This window comes from Triticum aestivum, chromosome 7D, assembly GCF_018294505.1.
Source record: "Triticum aestivum cultivar Chinese Spring chromosome 7D, IWGSC CS RefSeq v2.1, whole genome shotgun sequence".
NCBI classification, from domain to species: Eukaryota; Viridiplantae; Streptophyta; class Magnoliopsida; order Poales; family Poaceae; genus Triticum; species Triticum aestivum.
The window spans coordinates 77243544-77262013 of NC_057814.1; positions in this window are offsets into that span (position 1 = coordinate 77243544).

The following is an 18470-nucleotide window of genomic DNA, read 5'->3' on the forward strand; positions in this document are numbered from 1 at the left end:
CTGTATCCAAAGCTGTGCCACCTTTTTTTCTAAAAGAGCGTGTTGGAGCCCGTGCAAAAACCACACAAGTTGCACGTGCACATAACACATTTACTAGTAATAAATTCTAAAGGACAAATGCTAGTATGCCACACAAGTTCATCTCCAATTCATGTGATAAATTTGTGCATGACTAGTCTACATATATTCACAGCGCTACCATTCACAATTTACCATACTCCACTTACACGTTATAGTTGGGCTACATGTCCTCCTCCAGGTTCCAGTCCCAGGTGTTCTTCATGGATGGCACGATCCATAGCGGTGGGAAACGGGAATCATTGTCGCAGCTTTCTAGTCCGGTTCCACACGATGGAGACTCATCCAAGCTGAAGCGGCATAAATCAGGGATAGCGTGTCCCAACACGTCGTTCATCCGGCGGTGCGCACTGAAGACACAACCATGCTTCATGAACGGTAGGCCTTCGGTGGCATCCGCTTCACAATGGGGTAGCTATCCCCAATGAAAAGCGACTACTCTCCAAGAGTGTTCCTCGACACCCACGTAGCATTATGGGGGTCGAACTCGGCGCCGTTCATCTGGTACACGCGGCATCTCAGATCTGGACACATGGTGACGTACATAGTCAAGGTCCATGCATAATAATGCTGTGCTCAAATATGGCGGTCAGTAATACTGTGGAGCAAATAGTACTACTCCGGTATAGAGGAAGTAAAATAACCGGCTTATTATATATAGCCACTCTTGGCTACACAGATGAGATAGTAAGACATGGAAAAACAAAAATGGTGGAAGCTAGTGGGTTCATGTCTTCAAGGGCCTAGCTAGCTACTCCAAGGTAAAAAGTACTCCTACTAGTACTAGTAAGTAGTACAACAATGAAATAGAAGGCGAGAGGGTTAAAACATATAATACTAAATGGAATACCTGGGTAGATGGTGACGGTCCGATCGTGGTAGATTGTGTGACCATGTTGCACATCAGTGGTACCATGGGTAACGACTGCTAAAATTGTTGATCCCAATATGCCAAAGTCAGCTACAAGGTTCCAGGTTAGACCGAATCACGGATGCAAATGCACATCCAGGATCGGCGATCTTATTTTGATCCGGGATGACTGGTCCCTGCAAAATAATGGAGTACCGTTAGGGATGCAAATGATGGTTTGTGGCTTTATGCATTCCGTTTGTAATTTCTCGTACCATAGGATGGCAACCAGATGAAACAAGTCCCCTAGCTTGTCATTGCTAAGATGCGGCCTAGATGGCGCACGGCGTCTTCGAACGTGTAGGGGTACAAATCTGCCGCGGCCAACCTGCGCCAGCCTCTGCCATTACTGCCTCTTGCATTGATGGCAATCCTTATGTCGAACACCGCGATGAGATAGTAATCGTCGTAGCTGCGTCGCTTAGTCGGCGGGTCCGCAATTGCTATCTTCTTCAATCTCATGTAGGCATCATCATATGTATTCAAGCCCAGCCAGTCCGGAAGGCCGATCCCAATGGTGGAGAAGGGGTCTACGAGAACGGCCGCACTGCTGTGGATGTTGTGCAAAATGATGGTGGTATCCGGCCGGAGGTATGCAAGCCAATCTTCATTGGCACCGACCCAGACCTATATATAAGACGGTGGGCAGCGGAGAAATTATGGGATGGAAATGGAATAACTAAGTACTACATGATCAAACTCCATTACTGACCTGCTCATCGGACAAAATCCGACTACCTCTCAACGTCGGCAACTCTAGCGGAGTCAACGTGCAACCATGGCCAGGGAGCGGTGCACTGTTCGAAGGATTGTCCCATAGAAGAACCTTCTCCTCGAGGACGCATGGAAGACCAACAAGCATGGCCTTTTCCCAAGCATGTTTAAGCACCGTCTTAAAAAAGTTGGTGCAGGAAGCACCGAGTCTTGCGGCGGTGAGGACGTCGGAGCGGCGTGCGATTTCTCCTAGAGGATCGCCGTCCAAGGTCTCCCAGCCCCGACGAGGAGGAGAACCGCCTGGCGAATGATGTCTACTACACAACCTTCTTCTTGTAGACGTTGTTGGGCCTCCAAGTGCAGAGGTTTGTAGGACAGTAGCAAATTTCCCTCAAGTGGATGACCTAAGGTTTATCAATCCGTGGGAGGCGTAGGTTGAAGATGGTCTCTCTCAAACAACCCTGCAACCAAATAACAAAGAGTCTCTTGTGTCCCCAACACAACCAATACAATGGTAAATTGTATAGGTGCACTAGTTCGACGAAGAGATGGTGATACAAGTGCAATATGGATGGTAGATATAGGTTTTTGTAATCTGAAAATATAAAAACAGCAAGGTAGCAAGCGATAAAAGTGAGCGTAAATGGTATTGCAATGCGTTGAAACAAGGCCTAGGGTTCATACTTTCACTAGTGCAAGTTCTCTCAACAATACTAACATAATTGGATCATATAACTATCCCTCAACATGCAACAAAGAGTCACTCCAAAGTCACTAATAGCGGAGAACAAACGAAGAGATTATTGTAGGGTACGAAACCACCTCAAAGTTATCCTTTCTGATCGATCTATTCAAGAGTCCGTAGTAAAATAACACGAAGCTATGCTTTTCGTTCGATCTATCATAGAGTTCATACTAGAATAACACCTTAAGATACAAATTAACCAAAACCCTAATGTCACCTAGATACTCCGATGTCACCTCAAGTATCCGTGGGTATGATTATACGACATGCATCACACAATCTCAGATTCATCTATTCAACCAACACAAAGAACTTCAAAGAGTGCCCCATAGTTTCTACCGGAGATTCAAGATGAAAACGTGTGCCAACCCCTATGCATAGGTTCATGGGCGGAACCTGCAAGTTGATCACCAAAACATACATCAAGAGGATCACGTGATATCCCATTGTCGCCACAGATAAGCACGGCAAGACATACATCAAGTGTTCTCAAATCCTTAAAGACTCAATCTGATAAGATAACTTCAAAGGGAAAACTCAATCCATTACAAGAGAGTAGAGGGGGAGAAACATCATAAGATCCAACTATAATAGCAAAGCTCGCGATACATCAAGATCGTATCACCTCAAGAACACGAGAGAGAGAGAGAGAGAGAGAGAGAGAGAGATCAAACACATAGCTACTGGTACATACCCTCAGCCCCGAGGGTGAACTAATCCCTCCTCGTCATGGAGATCGCCGGGATGATGAAGATGGCCACCGGTGAGGGATCCCTCTCCAGCAGGGTGCCGGAACAGGGTCCCGATTGGTTTTTGGTGGCTACAGAGGCTTGCAGCAGCGGAACTCCCGATCTATTCTATTCCCCGATGGTTTTAGGTTATATGGATATATATATATGCGAAGAAGTCGGTCAGGGGAGCCACGAGGGGCCCACGAGGGTGGAGGGCGCGCCCAGGGGGGTGGGCACGCCCCCCTGCCTCGTGCTCTCCTCGTTGATCCCCTGACATGCACTCGAAGTCTCCTGGATTGCTTTCTTTCCAAAAATAACTTCTCCCGAAGGTTTCATTCCATTTGGACTCCGTTTGATATTCCTTTTCTTCGAAACACTGAAAGAAGGGAAAAAACAGGAACTGGCACTGGGCTCTGGGTTAATAAGTTAGTCCCAAAAATAATATAAAAGTGTATAATAAAGCCCATTAAACATCCAAAACAGATAATATAATAGCATGGAACAATCAAAAATTATAGATACGTTGGAGACGTATCAGCATCCCCAAGCTTAATTCCTGCTCGTCCTCGAGTAGGTAAATGATAAAAACAGAATTTTTGATGTGGAATGCTACCTAACATATTTATGCATGTAATTCTCTTTATTGTGGCAAGAATATTCAGATCCATAAGATTCAATACAAAAGTTTAATATTGACATAAAAATAATAATCGCATACTAACAAAGTAATCATGTCTTCTCAAAATAACATGGTCAAAGAAAGCTATCCCTACAAAATCATATAGTCTGGCTATGCTCTATCTTCATCACACAAAGTATTTAATCATGCACAACCCCGATGACAAGCCAAGCAATTGTTTCATACTTTTGATGTTCTTAAACTTTTTCAACTTTCACGCAATATATGAGCGTGAGCCATGGACATAGCACTATAGGTGGAATAGAATGGTGGTTGTGAGGAAGACAAAAAAGAGAAGATAGTCAATGTGAGTGAGTAGGGATTGCCATGGAGGTGCCCATCAATAGATATCAATGTGAGTGAGTAGGGATTGCCATGCAACGGATGCACTAGAGCTATAAGTGTATGAAAGCTCAAAAAGAAACTAAGTGGGTGTGCATCCAACTCGCTTGCTCACGAAGACCTAGGGCATTTTGAGGAAGCCCATCATTGGAATATGCAAGCCAAGTTCTATAATGTAAAATTCCCACTAGTATATGAAAGTGACAACATAGGAGATTCTCTATCATGAAGATCATGGTGCTAATTTGAAGCACAAGTGTGGTAAAAGGATAGTAGCATTGCCCCTTCTCTCTTTTTCTCTCATCATTTATTTTTATTTTTTGGGCCTTTTCTCTTTTTTTATGGCCTCTTTTTTTCCTTTTTTTTTCTTTTCGTCCGGAGTCTCATCCCGACTTGTGGGGGAATCATGGTCTCCATCATCCTTTCCTCACTGGGACAATGCTCTAATAATGATGATCATCACACTTTTATTTACTTACAACTCAAGAATTACAACTCAATACTTAGAACAAAATATGACTCTATATGAATGCCTCCGGCGGTGTACCGGGATGTGCAATGAATCAAGAGTGACATGTATGAATGATGAATGGTGGCCTTGCCACAAATACAATGTCAACTACATGATCATGCAAAGCAATATGAGAATGATGGAGCGTGTCATAGTAAACGAAACGGTGGTAAGTTGCATGGCAATATATCTCGGAACGGCTATGGAAATGGCATAATAGGTAGGTATGGTGGCTGTTTTGCGGAAGGTATATGGTGGGTTTATGATACCGGCGAAAAGGTGCGCGGTATTAGAGAGGCTAGCAATGGTGGAAGGGTGAGAGTGCGTATAATCCATGGACTCAACATTAGTCATAAAGAACTCACATACTTATTGCAAAAATCTATTAGTTATCGAAACGAAGTACTATGCGCATGCTCATAGGGGGATAGATTGGTAGGAAAACACCATCGCTCGTCCCCGACCGCCACTCATAAGGAAGACAATCAATAAATAAATCATGCTCCGACTTCATCACATAACGGTTCACCATACGTGCATGCTACGGGAATCACAAACTTTAACACAAGTATCTCTCAAATTCACAACTACTAAACTAGCATTACTCTAATATCACCATCTTTATATCTCAAAACAATCATCAAGTATCAAACTTCTCATAGTATTCAATGCACTTTATATGAAAGTTTTTATTATATCCCTCTTGGATGCCCATCATATTAGGACTAAATTCATAACCAAAGCAAATTACCATGCTGTTATAAAGACTCTCAAAATAATATAAGTGAAGCATGAGAGTTCATCTATTTCTTCAAAATAAAATTACCGTCGTGCTCTAAAAGATATAAGTGAAGCACTAGAGCAAATGACAAACTACTCCAAAAGATATAAGTGAAGATCAATGAGTAGTCGAATAATTATGTAACCATGTCAAGACTATCTAACATTTAACAATTTCAGATCTTGGTATTTTATTCATACAGCAAGCAAAACAAAAGAAAATAAAATGATGCTCCAAGCAAAACACATATCATGTGGTGAATAAAAATATAGCTCCAAGTAAAGTTACCGATGAACGAAGACGAAAGAGGGGATGCCATCCGGGGCATTCCCAAACTTAGGCTTTTGGTTGTCCTTGAATATGACCTTGGGGTGCCTTGGGAATCCCCAAGTTTAGGCTCTTGCCACTCCTTATTCCATAGTACATCGAATGTTTACCCAAAACTTGAAAACTTCACAACACAAAACTTAACAGAAAATCTCGTGAGCTCCGTTAGCGAAAGAAAACAAAACACCACTTCAAGGTACTGTAATGAACTCATTCTTTATTTGTATTGGTGTTAAAGCTACTGTATTCCAACTTCTCTATGGTTTATAAACTATTTTACTAGCTATAGATTCATCAAAATAAGCAAACAACACACGAAAAACAGAATCTGTCAAAAACAGAACAGTCTGTAGTAATCTGTAACTAACGCTAACTTCTGGAACTCAAAAACTTCTACCAAAATAGGAAGACCTAGATAATTTTTTTATTGATCTACTGCAATTGGAATCAGTATTTTATCACTTTCTGGTGATTTTTAACAATTGTTTTCATGAGCAGAAAGTTTCTGTCTTTTTCAGCAAGATCAAATAATTATCATCCAAGAAGATCCTATAGGTCTTACTTGGCACAAACACTAATTAAAACATAAAACCACATCTAAACAGAAGCTAGATGGATTATTTATTACTAAACAGAACCAAAAAGCAAGAAACTAAAATAAAATTGGGTTGCCTCCCAACAAGCGCTATCGTTTAACGCCCCTAGCTAGGCATGATGATTTCAATGATGCTCACATGAAAGATAAGAATTGAAACATAAAGAGAGCTCATGAAGAATATGACTACCACATTTAAGTCTAACCCACTTCCTATGCATAGGGATTTTTGAGCAAACAACTTATGGGAACAATAATCAACTAGCATAGGAAGGCAAAACAAGCATAACTTTAAAACTTTAAGCACATAGAGAGGAAACTTGATATTATTGCAATTCCTACAAGCATATATTCCTCCCTCATAATAATTTTCAGTAGCATCATGAATGAATTCAACAATATAACCAGAACCTAAAGCATTCTTTTCATGATCTACAAGCATAGAAATTTTATTACTCTCCCCATAAGCAAAATTCTTCTCATTCGGAATAGTGGGAGTATCATAAGAGACTTGAATACTATAAATTGTTTCCACATTAAAAGAGTAATGTTCTGAAAAGGGGTAATCATAATCATGACAAGTTTTGTAAATATAATCATCACTACTCTTTATAGCATAAGTGTCATCACAATAATCATCATAAATAGGAGGCATGCTATCATCATAATAAATTTGCTCATCAAAACTTGGGAGGCTAAAAATATAATATTCATGAAACGTAGCATCCCCAAGCTTGGGACAAACATTAATTGCAGCAAATATATTCTCAAAAACATCATCTTCATCAAACATAGCATCCCCAAGCTTGGGCCTTTTCATATCATAAGCATAATCACTCTCATCATTAATAGTATGGATAGCACCAATAGTATAGCAATTATCATCATCACGATGAGTAATAGGAGCAACATCATTTGGGAGGGATACCTTTCTACCTTTGCTTCTCCGTCTTTTATTTTTCTTCTTCACATCGTGTGTAGGTTCAATCCTCTTTTTGGAGCTCCTTATTGATGAGATTTGTTGAATAGAAGGCTCCTCCTCGTTACCTGATTCATCATAAGAAATAATAGGAGAATATTGGGAAGTCTCTTACCTTTCGTTAGTATTCTCTTCATCTTCTATTTGTTTACTTTTCTTTATGTAATTGGCAATATAAGGATTTTCAATGCAATTCACCGCACAATACATATAAATTTCTTCTAGATCAAAGTCAAGAAATTTATCAAGATTAAATTTTGGAATACCCTCAGTTATACGTTTCATTTCTTCATACCCCAAAAGAAGACTAAGCTCTTTATGATGCTCAAGGGTAATCAAGTTGTCACAATTTTTGGACACGATTTGATCATGAAACAAATAGCATTGGAGCTTTAAATGACCATGTTCATTGCAAAGTTCATAAGGATGGGGAAAAATATTGAATCTTTCAGCACAATCATCTAGCCTTTCTTGCAACCATTTAGTTTCTAAGTGCTTGTGCCTCTTACAAAATCCATCTTCCCTTTTTGGTATGTATTTGCAAACTCTATGCACTCCACAGAAATCGACATGCTTATAAGAGATATTTTCATCATGACTAGTGCAATCATCATTAGTACTATGGATATTCAAGCAGTTCATACTAACAAAATTGCAATCATGCTCATCATTCAAAGATTTAGTGCCAAACATTTTAATGCATTCTTCTTCTAACAATTCGGCACAATTTTCCTTTCCATCATACTCACGAAAGATACTAAAAAGATGAAGCGTATGAGGCAAACTCAATTCCATCTTTTTTGTAGTTTTCTTTTATAGACTAAACTAGTGACAAAACAAGAAACAAAAAGATTCGATTGCAAGATCTAAAGATATACCTTCAAGCACTCACCTCCCCGGCAACGGCGCCAAAAAAGAGCTTGATGTCTACTACACAACCTACTTCTTGTAGACGTTGTTGGGCCTCCAAGTGCAGAGGTTTGTAGGACAGTAGCAAATTTCCCTCAAGTGGATGACCTATGGTTTATCAATCCGTGGGAGGCGTAGTTTGAAGATGGTCTCTCTCAAACAACCCTGCAACCAAATAACAAAGAGTCTCTTGTGTCCCCAACACACCCAATACAATGGTAAATTGTATAGGTGCACTAGTTCGGCGAAGAGATGGTGATGCAAGTGCAATATGGATGGTAGATATAGGTTTTTGTAATCTGAAAATATAAAAACAACAAGGTAGCAAGCAATAAAAGTGAGCGTAAACGGTATTGCAATGCGTTGAAACAAGGCCTAGGGCTCATACTTTCACTAGTGCAAGTTCTCTCAACAATAATAACATAATTGGATCATATAACTCTCCCTCAACATGCAATAAAGAGTCACTCCAAAGTCACTAATAGCGGAGAACAAACGAAGAGATTATTGTAGGGTACGAAACCACCTCAAAGTTATCCTTTCTGATCGATCTATTCAAGAGTCCGTAGTAAAATAACATGAAGCTATTCTTTCCGTTCGATCTATCATAGAGTTCATACTAGAATAACACCTTAAGATACAAATCAACCAAAACCCTAATGTCACCTAGATACTCCAATGTCACCTCAAGTATCCGTGGGTATGATTATACGATATGCATCACACAATATCAAATTCATCTATTCAACCAACACAAAGAACTTCAAAGAGTGCCCCAAAGTTTCTACCGGAGAGTCAAGACGAAAACGTGTGCCAACCCCTATGCATAGGTTCATGGGCGGAACCCGCAAGTTGATCACCAAAACATACATCAAGAGGATCACGTGATATGCCATTGTCACCACAGATAAGCACGGCAAGACATACATCAAGTGTTCTCAAGTCCTTAAAGACTCAATCCGATAAGATAACTTCAAAGGGAAAACTCAATCCATTACAAGAGAGTAGAGGGGGAGAAACATCATAAGATCCAACTATAATAGCAAAGCTCGCAATACATCAAGATCGTATCACCTCAAGAACACGAGAGAGAGAGAGATCAAACACATAGCTACTCGTACATACCCTCATCCCCGAGGGTGAACTACTCCCTCCTCGTCATGGAGATCGCCGGGATGATGAACATGGCCACCGGTGAGGGACCCCCCCCCTCCGGCAGGGTGCCAGAACATTGTCCCGATTGGTTTTGGTGGCTACAGAGGCTTGCAGCGGTGGAACTCCCGATCTATTCTGTTCCCCGATGGTTTTAGGGTATATGGATATATATATATATATATATATATATATATATAGGCGAAAGAAGTCGGTCAGGGGAGCCACGAGGGGCCCACGAGGGTGGAGGGCGCGCCCAGGGGGTTGGGTGCGCCCCCCTGCCTCGTGCTCTCCTCGTTGATCCCCCGACGTGCACTCCTAGTCTCCTGGATTGCTTTCTTTCCAAAAATAACTTCTCCCGAAGGTTTCATTCCGTTTGGACTCCGTTTGATATTCCTTTTCTTCGAAACACTGAAAGAAGGAAAAAACAGGAACTGACACTGGGCTCTGGGTTAATAAGTTAGTCCCAAAAATAATATAAAAGTGTATAATAAAGCCCATTAAACATCCAAAACAGATAATATAATATCTTGGAACAATCCAAAATTATAGATACGTTGGAGACGTATCAGCGAATCCATGGGAGCAGCGACGAACTTCCTTCTCTTCGGGGGGAGGGGAACTGGCGAGGAGGAGATAAGAGCGTAGTAACCGCAGGGCCTCATCCCTTCCAACTGTAGCGAAGGGGTGAGGCTATTATTTACTACGTACTCGTACTGTAGCAGTACTAGTACTACTTTCTCAACTAGTAGTGCGATGTACTGTACTTCTAGCATAGTGCACCAGTTTTGAACTCTTGAATCTCAGGGCCAAGGAGCTGCAGTTGGAAGTGAAGGGTACTACTGTTCTCTAGAACCATCGCTGTACTATCAATGCAGGGAAAGTACACCTGCGTAGTGGGTACTCTCGGTGCTCTATTCGAGCGCGTAGCTGGCCTACTCAGGCGCTCCTCTCACGCACATACTAGCAGCCTGTTTATCAGCGACGGTTACTGCGGGGGCAGAACATTTGAGTTATTTGATACAGCGAGACTAGGCTTTTCGCTTCCATTTGTGGAGGTGTAATGGATCTCGTCGAACTTTGTTAGTAGTTCCTTCTTTATGAATGAGATGAGGCAAAGCTTTTGCTTCCGTTAAAAAAACACGTCAAGAGGAATTTTTTTACACAGACGATAATGGAGTGAAGTCCATGCGTGCAACGCCACAAGCTACAGAGTAGTACAATACTGGTAGCACTTTACATACAGAGCCATATTACACAGTTCCCAATGCCGCACCAGGCTTTTCCGGCTCCTCGGGCTTAATTGGGAGGCGCATGTTTAAATATGCTACTAGCTGACGAGGAAGCTGCAAGCGAGGTTCGGTTATGGTGAGCACGCGAGTCACGAGATGATGGGAAGGAAAACCCGTTCACGTGGCTAGGCTATCCAGTGCACCCAGATTGTGGTGCGGCACGTCCGTTCGACTTCAAAACTCAAACTACCCGTGTACAATATTGGCTCGCAGCGAAGTTACTATTTAAAAAAAAGGCCATCGTGCATTCGGCCGGGATCGAACCCACAAAACGAGGTATACACTCCCGCGACCACTAGTAGTACTCGTTGGAGTACAACGCAACCTAGAATCGCCTTTGGTCACTAGTAGTACATTGTTCCTTACAAGAAACCACTAATAATGCCAAGAAACTACTACCACTTGCATACGTGGCAGACTTATGATAAGACTACCTTATCAACCATTGTACATGCCCTTACCAACCAGCCCTACCAAGAAACGACTACTCTAAAAGTGCCGTTATAGGCATGTTTCAACCCATGTCGCCCCTTAAGTGAACGCCTTCTACTTGACCGACAAGTTTGGCGTTATGACTTGTGGGACCTACATGTCAGTCTACACAAAAATCCCCGAGTGACCTCCTACCTCCGGCCCGTCCACCTAGTCATCATCGGCCATGGGACGCAGCTACCGCCGCCGGCAGAAGGCGAGGTCAAAACCACCGGCGGTGCAGAGCCCATCTTGCGGCAGCCCGGATGCTAGCTCCGTCCGGCGGTCGTGGCCGCTAGCTAGCCAAGATAGCTCCGTCTAGCTGCTTGTCTGCAAGGTTTGCTAGCTGGATTGGCACGGCGGCGCAGCGGCTTGCTCGCGCGCACCACGCTAAGGCCAGCCATCTGGCTCGAGCGAAGGCCAGCGCGGCGGCTTGCTCGCTCGTGAGTCATGCTCGGGCCAGCCTGCCAACCAGTGTGGAGGCCAGCGCGGCATTCGGCCCGTCTTAAGGAGCGGCTCCTAACTCGCTCATCACCGGCGCCACCAACGAACACGCATCAGTACTGTTTGAAGTAATGTTCAGGAAAAATAATGATTTGAGGGGGAGTAACAGAATAGAAGGTCAGCTGTGGGTCCCTCGTGTCAAGGTCAAATAAAATATGTTGGTTTAAGCTGCCTCGTCAGCACAGATGTGTGGGCCAACCCTGTCATAAATGGGTTTAAATGAGCCTAATCGGCACTAGGTAGTAGTTTTTGGCACAGATTAAGAAATTTTGGGTATGTTTTTGCTATTTTTGTACAATGGTTTCGTCCTAGGGCTGGTTGAAAGTGGTAGTTTTTTGTTAAATACTCTACATATTGTAAGTAGGAGTGGAAGTTAAGCTTTGGAAGCCAATAAGCAAGGCTAGTTACATAGTGCATATGTGTACATGATTGGAAGTAAATATCAACCATGAGTGACTAATATCTTGATGGAAAACTCGAAACTATGGAAATACTAGCAATTTTTTTGCATGGTTGGAAATACTAGCAATGTTCACATGTGTTGCAACAGATCATAATTAGAATAATACTTATTCACAAACTTGATACAAAACACTCTAATTTTGATATACATATATCTCTAGAGATATATTATGTTTCAATCAGAATATATTCCTTGGGCTGTTTTGGTGAGGTGAGGGAGGGATGTGGTTGGTTTTAAGATACGAATTATGGGTTTTTCTACAAATTGGTAGAGAAGTGGGATGTTGGTGAGAAAAGGCAACAACTTACCTCACAGTCGTTAGATGTAGATCTAATGGTCAGAAATGACGGATGGCAGACACACCATCATCACCAACTTAGTCTTCTGTAGGAGTACCAGCAAGATGTCCGTGCATTGCACGAGAACATCAAGATGCATTTTTTGTAAAACACTTGTTGTGATTGACCCATGCGGGAGTAATCCCATCTGTAAAAACTAATGATATCTCGAGAAATAGGAGATAAGGTGAAGAGGAGTGGGGCATGGTGGTGATTGGTGGTCGGACTGAGCGGAGGCATGGGGATGGACGACGCCAGCAGCGGCCACCAGGCCAGTTTGTTCCAAAGGCTTCCTTTTTTAATTGCTCAACAAGTGAGGTTGTTTGAGATAAGGATGGACGAGGGAAGGCCTTGTCTGCAAGTGTGGAGAGAGGTGCGGGTATCTTTTAGTTTAATTTCCATCCGTCAGATATAGATCGGACGGTCTATATTGTAAGATGGCACGCGTACCATCATCACCAACTCGGTTTTTTATAAGAGAAGAAATATAAGTATGGAGATACAAACGTATTATCGATACTTGTTTCCATAAACTAGGATCTACATTCTATTCAATGCCTCAGCATGTGGGGCCTTAGCACAATGACTTCTCGACTATGTAAAACAAAGGTTTCCCATCGCCGATAAGGAGGGGATGACGGGGCAGCGTTTTGGCTTGCTCTAGTCCTAGTAGTCATACTAGGTGGTCTACGCACGTGTAGATTTATTCTTTTTCACGTCTCGTGTTCGTCGTACTGCCACAACTGTTGATGAGTAGACGGTAAGTTATTCACGGGGAAACCCTTGTTGGGCGTGTTTGCGAGAGAGAGAGAGAGACAGTGTGCGTGTGTGATATTTCTAGAGACTGAGGCAACGATAAGAGATTCTTTGTGTCTATGTGTGTGGAGGATAGAGAGAGACATGTACATGGGGCTTTGTGTTGTGTAACGTGGAGACACATAGACATAATCAGAGAGTGTGAGTGTGAGATACACATGCGGACATGGGGAGAGATGAGGATCCAGATAAATGGGTGTTTGTGCGTGTCTGTGTGTGTTTGGGTGCGCGTTTGTGTGTGAGAGGGAGTGTGTGTGTATGTGGAGTAGAGAGACCACTAATTAATGATGTAAACCTAGTATAAGGGAAGGGGGAATGGTGTGACATGTGTGTCAGAGAGAGACAAAGGCATGTGTAGTAGAGGGATAGCATGGGTGGGCGGGGAGCAAACTATTTGGAAGAGACATCGAGTGTGTGTGGGAGACGGGTGTGAGAGCGAGAGCGAGAGAGAGAGAGAGCGACAGAGAGAGAGAGAGGAAGAGAGGGGGGGGTCGTTTGTGTCCATAAATGGCGTATAGATAGGGAGACAATGTTGATGTTGTTCGAAATTGGCCTATGTACGGAGACGCAAGGGAAGCGAGTCACCGTGTGTGTGATAGGGACTTCATGAGAGATCTAGAATAGACGGTGTAGAGAACAACGTGCGAGATTGAGAATGATGATACATTAGGGAGCTATAGAAAGAGTCACGACATATATGTATACCGGGAAGGAGCTGGGGCAGGTCCGCATGTGGGAGAGATAGAAAGAGGAGAGTGGTGCACAAGGAGACAAAGTGTGCTTGTTTGAAGTGGGGGTGGTGTGTGAGGTGAGTGTGCAAGAACCACATAACTAGGGAGATAGACGTTTGGGGCGACATTTTGTGTGTATGGGAAAGATACACTCTACATAGTGCGTGTTCTTGGGAAAGAGAGATGCCGGGAGACCTAGAGAGAGTGGGGGAAGAGATGTGTGCATGCTCGAGAGACAAAGTGGTAGAGACCTATATTGGGGTCCGGACTTTAGAAGAGAGGGCGTGTTAATGTGCTCGTGTGTTCGTGTCTGGGGGAGGGAACGACGTGTGTGTGTGTGTGGGGGGGGGGTGTGCGTGGGGGGGAGGGGTGGGGTTGTCTTCAGATAAAGAGTGAGGTGTCTATAGTTGAGGGACTTTAGCGTAATTGAGATATATATGGTCAATAGTGTGTGCACTCATGGTTGATCAATTTGTTTCACAGTTTGGACTATGAGATAACGATACTTTTGAACATGCGTGATATACCTTGATGTACTAGAATTACAAACCTAAGATTGGAATTTTGCAATTCGACTCCATCATTAGCTTTTGTAATTTATTTAAATGGAGGTACATTTTTTAAGCTGGGATTTCCTGATTTCAAATTCATATATCAAACCTAGAGATATACACATACAGGCATGTTCAAACTTTATAATCATCCACTTTATTCATACACACACATTTTTGCTTTTGTCATCATATTTAGGATAAACACATTTGGAATTTCATTTGAATTGGACCGTATGATGGTATTTGCTTGTACTAGCTCACTGATCCATATTTGAATTGAGTGGACAATCTAAGTTTCGAGTTGGAGACATTGATTTTCAAAACTTGCACTTTTTTTTGCGTGCAAAACAAATAAATTCTCGGCCATGATATCATAGTGGGCCGTACAAGAACAGAACACTTATAATTTCAGGAACCAAAAACTTTCAAACTTCCCGCTCACGTCGAAATATCTCGCACCTGAAAGTTTAGCCTTGCGATATTCCTATTTTACCCCTACCACATGAACGGAAAAGGGCTGCTTTGGTAACTCCATTTTCCCCCTCTTTGCCCCCAACATTCTTCCCAAGAGCCCCTCCCCTTCCCCTCCCCGACCCCCAACCACGGCAAGCCGCCGAATCTAGTCCTCCGCCACAGCGGTGGACCTCACACCCCGCCGGATCTACCTTCCGCACCTTGCAACCCCCAACTGCCAACTCACCACTTCACCAAAGCCGCTTCAGCGACTGGCTTGTCCACCGCTCCAGATCTCCTTGACCGCCATCATGGTCCACCACACCGGATATACTTAACCGACGCCCTCGTTCACCACAGTGTAGGCCCTTCACTGACTCCCTCGTCCGCCCCATCGCTGGCCCTTCATACAAGCCCTCGTCCGCCGCAACAAATCCTCCTCACCGAAAGCACTGTACACCGTGCCCGCCGAAGCCTTCGTCCACTGCACCGGACCCGCTCCACGGACGCCATATTCAACTCCATCGGCCCTGCTTTACTGACGCTGCAGCCTCATCAGGTTATTTCGATTTGTACTCCTTAGGTTTTTCTCTTCTTGATCGTGCAACTGTTCACTTACCACAGATGAGCTTTCTTGCATGTCGACAGGCGACGCAGCCGAAGCACCGGAGCCGCTTGAGCGACGGCGACAGCCGGCCCAAACTCAACCGCAACACGAGTACCATCGACGATCCTTAGCTATCAAGTATGACAACGATACCCATACGCCGCCGAGAATCAGGTACTATTATCCAACGGCCGGCACCTACGTTCACTTTCTTAGCATAAGCACCGCACCTTTGAATTTCTTCAGGACATCATTCAATTTTTCATGAGACGCGTTATTCTGCTTGCACCTGTAGGGCCATACTTCTGGCAGTGAACATGTTACATGTGCTAAATTACATACCAGTGCACATATAGTTTATATGCTTTAGTTTTGTCCTAAGTATTACTGTACTTCCTAGATATCACTGCCTACTATTTTACTTCTTGCATGCTATATTTATGATAATGGTGTTGTTCTGATGCCACCTGTTGGTTCCATCTGACTGCTTCATGTTCTCTATGCTTAATTACACATCAGCAAACTAGCATGTGGTTCCGCTGCTTTTTGTTTGTTTTACCCTACATTTTCTGATGCTAGCTATTACATCACTGCTCCGAGCCTCTGTTCATTACTTTTTTGTGTGTTCTTGATCTTCCCAAGTTGCATGACTAATTTGATGCTTCTATTAATTATGGAGCTGCCAACCCCATCAAGCAAAATATTTGTTCTTTTGGGGCTGGCACCTCGAACAAGCATAAACATAGAGGGAAGCAGATATATTGTCGTGTATGCACACACCCTTCTTTCATTAGTTTAGATGCATTGATGATCAATTCGAACCAGTGCATGCGATTAAAATTAATTTTACCTAAATAGAGGGGGCAGAATAAACTACAACAACTAGATTTGCAACCACGGGATGCTGACGATATCTTCAAAGAACATTGCAACAGCAGCGAGGCTTCACAGCAACATATGGTAAGCCAGTGTGTTTTAGTACATGTGAAATGTAATGCGTGTGGGCTGCTTTCTTGGCTTGTGCCCTCAACCTGTAATCCTACAGAATTACAAATAGTTCAATTGTCTGCTTTGCTGTATTGCTTGATTCAAATGCTTGTTTGTTACTTGTTACCCTATACCTGAGTTGGCCAATATGTCAGCAGTGCCTGCTGTACTATCATAAATAAATGCATGCCTAGTTCATTTGAGTCCTTAACTTTTCCTCTGAACTTCATCACAATACTGTCTTCGTAGTTTATATGAGGCCACACTGTTAAGTGCTTTCTCAGATTATTTCAACTACTTAGATGCCTTGGCAACTTAAATATAGCGATGGTACACTCCCTTTCAACTAGGGATGTCAACTGGGTCCCGTTTAATCCCGATTAAAGTCCACTAGTGGTATGATAGTTCAAAAGAGTTTTTGTTTTTTGAGGAAAATGAACTAGGGAGCTAGCAAAAACTAACAAGATGGGACTGGCGGATGTCGTTTATTTGCCACTTACATCCCTAGTTTCATCTTACCATTTTAATTTCTTTTCGGCTGATGCTGCTTCGAACCATTTAAATATAGCTTGCCATGCTCGGCAATAATTCGTATGTCATTTACCATGTAAGCTTACTGCCTGCATCATGCGATAATTATCTCTTACTTATGTCCAGCGGAAACCTTTCAGGATGCCGTTCACACTAGGACACAATGTACAACCCCAGAATCTTTTTGTGGAAGCAGTGCGCCATCCATGTTACCAGATGGTAGTAGTTTAGCGGCAACACCGCCGGAGAGTAGTCTGAGCACATATATTATAGTTCTTGAGGCTCTACTAGAGGCAGAAAGAGATGGTGTGGCTGCCATGAATGAGGTAATCTCGATCTTGAAGCTGGAAATTATGCAATTAGCTGCACTCATTATGCAAGCAACCCAAGAATTGGAGGAAGTAAGAATGTTGCATTTGAAGACGGAGGAGGTCCTGCTGCTTTTGCTATCTGAAGCCCAGGGTAATCCCAGTTCTTCTTTAGATACCAGTTAAAATTGTCATTAGATTATTGTACTTGCATGTTGTGTCATGTCTCTGAATGGATTATGTTGTAAGACCCCCTATGTTGTCCATGAGTTGTAATGATCCGAATTTTTTAGGCGAGGTTATCCTCAGTACTTGTATGATTGACATAAGGTAAACTGTTTTTCGTGTGAGCATATTGTATTGGATGTAATAACTGTTTGACTCAACGTGTATCCAACCTATTGAATTCGAAGATCACGACATTTCTAAATCATAATCATGTATAAAGGTGGAATAAATCTTTGTTGTGGTTTTGAAGAAATAAATAACAAAACATAGAATTATCTGTGGATATTTGTAATCGAATAAAAATTGGATTTGGATTTAGTTTCCAGGGCCCAGGGCAAACGTGAATGCTAATTCTCCCAAGTTTTGAACGAAGTGGCTAAACACCCACTCTCATTTGTGGGCTGCCCGAAGCAAGTGTTTACGAGATGGAAATTACTGTCTACCCCTGACATTTGACATCCTTATCGACCGGATTTACACTGCTGTTGATAGGGGTTGACTAGTAACTTCAATCAGACGTGACACGACGGCCTCTGAGCCCATTCAGACACGATGGGCGCCAAAGGTTGGCGGCAAAACACATTTGATTCAAGCTCATCTGAAAGACATGTGTCTCTCCCTCCATTTCCCCATTCATCCACGGTGGGCGGCAAAGCAAACTCTCCTCGTCCGAAATTGATGTAGGCTAATATTTTAAATAGGGGCAGATGTGTAACTTCCCTCAGACGTGACAC